Consider the following 5300-nt stretch of genomic DNA (forward strand, 5'->3'; position numbering starts at 1 on the left):
AAGGAGTAATCAGGATAAACTGCTTTTATCCAAAGTAATACATAATTTGCAGTTTTGAGCCAGAATAAGACGTTTTTAATCTTTTTAATGTAAGTTTTCGTGTTCAAAAGAAAGAATCGTCTAAAATAAGCAATTTGTGTCCAGACTGAAACGTAATTTGATTTTCTGGGCCTGAATAAGAGGTTTTCAGTTTCTTTGATGTAAGGTTTCTTGTTTGTAACAATAAATAAACGAAAATCATTGGTTTTAATCCAAACTGTGACATAAATCGTTTTTTAAAGGCGAAATCAGACGTTTTGCCTCTGTTCAGTGAAAGTATACTGGTTTCAAAGCATAGAATCGTTTGAAATTAACAGTTCTCGTCAAGACTATAACGCAAATCTTTAAAGTGATACAAAGAAATAATTTACGTAATAGTTTTGACCAGAACTGTTAATTTCAAACGATTTTATGCCCCCAAACGAGAAAACTTTCACTAAGCAGATGCCAAACGTCTTAGTTCGTTTTATAAAAGCGACTTATGTTACAGTTTAAACAAAAACAAATTATTTGTGTTGTTGTGTCAAAATAATTTATTTCTAATGATTCAATGGAGCGAAACGGGTAAACTTTTATAGGACAGATGCAAAATACCATATTACCACATAAATCATTATTTTAAAGCAAAGTATTAGCTTTTTGCACATGTTCAATTAAAGTTTGCTTACTTCGAAGTATGTAATCGTCCGAAATATTTTTTTTTGTCAAAACTATAACGTAATTTGTTCTTTTGAGCTTGAATATAGAGTTTTCATTACGTTTTATAGTAGTTTACTCTACTCTAAGCATAGAATCAAACAGAGTAATCCGCTTTTGTTAAAACTGATACATAATTTGCTCTTATTTTCGAGAATAAGACGTTTTCAATATGCTTGATAAAATTTTTCTTGTTTATAGCAAGGAATCGTTTAAAATAAGCTGTATTTGCCTAAACTGATACGTAATTAGATATTTATGTATGGATACGAAGTTTTCAGTTTCTTTGACGTGAAATTTCTTGTTGCAAAAGGTAATACTTTGCTTTAAAACAACGCTTTATATGGTAATATGTGGTTTTGCATCTGCCCCATAAAAGTTCATTAGTTTCGAATCATAATTTCGTTTGAAATAAACAGTGCTGGTCAAAACTATAACGTAAATTATTTCTTTGAGACGAAATTTAAAGTTTTCATTAAGTTTTATACAAGTTTACTCTATTCTAAGTAAAGGAGTAATCAGGATAAATTGCTTTTATCTAGAGTAATATATAATTTGCAGTTTTCAGCCAGAATAAGACGTTTTTAATCTTTTTAATGTAAGTTTTCGTGTTCAAAATAAAGGATCGTCTAAAATAAGCAGTTTTTGTCCAGACTGAAACGTAATTCGAATTTCTGTGCCTAAATAAGGGGTTTTCAGTTTCTTTGATGTAAGGTTTCTTGTTTGTAACAATGAATTAACAAAAATAATTGGTTTTTATCCAAACTGTGGCATGAATCAGCTTTAAGACTATAACGCAAATCTTTTGTTTTGTGCTAAAATAAGACGTTTTTAGTCAGTTTGATATAAGCTTTCTTGTTCAAAGCAAAATATTGTCGAAAATCAACCGTTTTTGTCTAAACTGAAACAAAATTCGGTGGTTTGTGTCCGAATACAAAGTTTTCAGATTCTTTAGTGTTAGGTTTGCTGCTTCTTATTATTATTATTATTATTATTAACATAGATTCTTTGCTGAGGTTAACACCTTTATAGCAAAATATCAAGAAATACGGTTTCGTGTTAAATAAAACACCATTGAATAATGAAAAATGAAATACAATTTTAATCTACAGTTAAATTAGTTAATTAATAAAGGTTAATGTTAATTATTGTAATGTGTCATATTGATTCTTGAAGGAAGAAACAGTAACAGCTGCAACAACGTTATCAGGCAAGCCATTCCATATATCAAATGCACGATTTGTCAAATAATTCTTTCTAACGGTAGTCTTAAATGGTTCTTTTTTCAGCTTATAAGAATGACCTCTAAGTCTGTCATGATATTGAATTTGCAAGAAATTGCGTGTTACTCCAGGAAATAAACCATGAGTAAGCCGAAAAATTTGAATTGCATCTGCCCTGTTTTGACGAGCACGTAGATCTGGTATTTTGAGTATTTCAAGACGTTGTTCATATGAAACTTGTCTTAAACAGTGTGTCCATCTAGTTACCAGGTGCTGAGTTCTTTCCAGCAAATCAATATCCTTTAACAAATAAGGTCTCCAGACTGGAATGGCAAATTCCAAATGCGGCCTTATGTAAGTGATGTACACCTTTGAAATAAAACTGACTGAAGGATTTGGAAAAACATGCTTTAGCAAATAAAACATTTTACGCGCTCGACCCACTGATGCTAGACATTGCTCTGACCATCCTAACTTATCATTTACAATGACCCCTAGATCTTTGGTTGAGGTTTTTACACTCAGGAGTGTGCCATTTATATGGTAAAGGTACTTTGGGTTGTTGTGGCCACACTGAAGTACACAGCATTTTGCAATATTTAGTGGTATTTGCCACTTCTCGCTCCATTGGAAGATTAAATTAAGTTGGTCTTGCAAGTCCGTGACAAGTGGGTTAGCAAATAACTTAATATCATCCGCATATGCTGAATAGCTGTCCAGTGAAAACAATAAATCTGCTGTATATAACAAGAATAAAATTGGTCCAAGAACTGATCCCTGTGGGACCCCACTTAATACTGGTTTAGAGTACGAAAATTTACCACAGACTTTTACACAATAGTTTCGATTTGATAGAAACGCTCGGATCCAATCAAGCAAATTTCCTGTTACACCATAGGACTCCAGTTTTGCTAACAAGAGATTGTGAGGGACTTTATCAAAGGCTTTACTAAAATCAAGGTAAATTATGTCTACAGGTTGGTTAGTGTCTAACATTTTTGTCCATAGATTTGTGCAGGATAGCAAATTTGTGACAACTGACCTACCTGGTAAAAAGCCGTGCTGATGCTCAGGTATTAAATTATTTTTTCTCATGTAAGTTAATAGTTCCTTGACTATAACTTTTTCCATAATTTTACAGCATGTCGACGTGAGACTTACAGGTCTATAGTTAGCAGGATCAAGTTTATCTCCTGACTTGTACAAAGGCGTGATTGTTGCTTGCAACCACTCGTAGGGCAAAGTGCCTTGTAAGAATGATTTTGTCATAATTTTGGCAAGTGGGCCCGACAACGAAGCAGCACAAGTTCTCAGGAGTTTGGGAGGTATCTGATCCGGACCTGGAGCTGTATTTAATTTAATGGCACAGAGTTGGCTTTTTACCAGATCCGGAGTAAAATTAATATAAGACAACCCACTAAATGTACTTGTAGGCATAAATGACGGTATATTATTATTAATGTTTAAATTATAGGTAGCAGCAAAACTGTCCGCTAAAGTGTTTGCAGTTTCTGTATGATCGGAGCAGAGTAGACCTGAAGCATTTCGTACTAAAGGGACCGACACACGACTAGAGATAAATTTACGTACATGGGAATAAAATAGTTTTGGTTTATTTAATATAGAATTTTCATAATTACACCTGGCTATTTGTAAATCAGATTTTAGTTGGTTAGAAAATCTTTTATAAGCAGAAAAATTATCTTCAGTAGGCTTCCTTTTAAATTTTTTCCATAATTTAGCTTTGTATTTTATTTTGTCAAGCATGTGTTGATTTATCCACGGTTTATCTTTTCTCAGTCGGTTTGTAAACAGTCTGGAATTTGTTGTAATGCAAGTTTGTAAAATCGATTTAAAATGTTTCCATTGTTCTTCCGCATTTAGTGAATCTAAACCATTCCAGTCGTAAGTCAAGAGACTTTCGTCTATGCGAGTGTAGTCAACAATTGATGTTGTTTTAATTCTTGCATTTGGCTCTGAATATATCATAATTTGTAACTCAATTTCGATTTTTGAATGATCAGATGTACCTACAGGATTCGAAACGTTTAAAGACGATACAAGGTTAACGTCAGACAAAATTACCAAATCAAGTAATGAAGGACGTTGTTGGGATCTAAATCGTGTAGGTTCAGTGACTATTTGTGACAAATTATTCTCCAAGAGCAATTCAGAAAATTGTTTTTCGATGATTGTTTGACCTGTTGTGTTTTTAGCAGACCAGTCTATACATGGAAAATTGAAATCTCCCATGATAATTAAGTTAGGATACTGATTAATAGTTGATTGTATGGTATTAAATAGATTTTTATCATTTTCGTGATTGTTAAAAGACGCTCCTGTTGGTGGTCTGTAAATACATGCTATAACAAAGGTTTGTTCATTTCCTTCAAATTTTAACCATAGAGAATCATAAGGTTTAACAGATATGCAAATTTGAGTAATTTTAAAAAATTTTGAAATTTTAATTTTATCTACATAAAAACACACACCGCCACCTTTTTGAGATAGGCGATCATCTCTGTAAATAGAGTAATTTTCAATGTGTACAGCATCATCAGAGATAGACGGATTAAGCCAAGTCTCCGTGAGTGCGATAATAGAAGGTCTAAATTCAGTTACTTCTAATAACAAATCATTAAATTTTGAAGATAAAGATGCGATATTCGTATACAGAAGAGCCATTGAACAAGGGTAAATATTTAGTTTTTTTGATGTGAAATAATTTTTGGTACGTGGTTAACGTATTTAATTGTCAAGTCCTTTTCGCCAACATCAAGTCTTCGCTTTAATTCATCACGCAAATTGTTTAAATGCTTTAGTTGACCCGGGGTTTTATCATCACTAATAGTAATGTGAGCAAATTGTGGGTGCTGCAGCAAAGACGATTTTTTCTTCAAGCATAGACGTGCCATTTGTTGAGTTTTAAATTGCAATTTTAATAAGCGAGGTTTATCACCGACGGTTTTTCCTACGCGAAAAACATTTTCCGGACCAATCACAAGTGATGGATCAATGACCTCGAGGACATCATTTACCACATCCACGTCTTGTTTATTAGCGACAGGTTTAACATTGTACATAATAACATTGCACGCACGAGCCGACCTGTCCACAGATTCGGCGATAATTTCTTCGCGGTTTATAGCTTGAGACGTATTGTTATTAATAATAAGAGATTCGAGTTTGCTAAGACGCTCATCAAATGATGATTTTATGTCATTTACGAGTTTTTTAATTTCTGAAATTGCTGTGATAGTTACGTTGCATCTATTACAAAACAGTTTGATATTTGGAGAGCGAGACTGAGAAATAAAGGCGATTTCATTTTCGCTTATTTTG

General features: G+C 33.0%; 1 long non-coding RNA gene across 1 annotated transcript in view; it reads left to right on the top strand.

Moving 5' to 3' along the window:
- Nucleotides 1–2328: 2328 nt before the first annotated feature.
- LOC135267468 (uncharacterized) overlaps nt 2329–5300 on the top strand; it is a 3434-nt gene continuing 462 nt past the window's right edge. Inside the window, exons 1-3 of the long non-coding RNA XR_010335890.1 lie at nt 2329–3031; nt 3100–3381; nt 3433–4652. This is a non-coding gene — a long non-coding RNA (uncharacterized LOC135267468). The remainder of the gene's footprint in view (nt 3032–3099; nt 3382–3432; nt 4653–5300) is intronic.

Source organism: Tribolium castaneum, unplaced genomic scaffold (genome assembly GCF_031307605.1).
Source record: "Tribolium castaneum strain GA2 unplaced genomic scaffold, icTriCast1.1 ptg000035l, whole genome shotgun sequence".
Lineage (NCBI taxonomy): Eukaryota > Metazoa > Arthropoda > Insecta > Coleoptera > Tenebrionidae > Tribolium > Tribolium castaneum.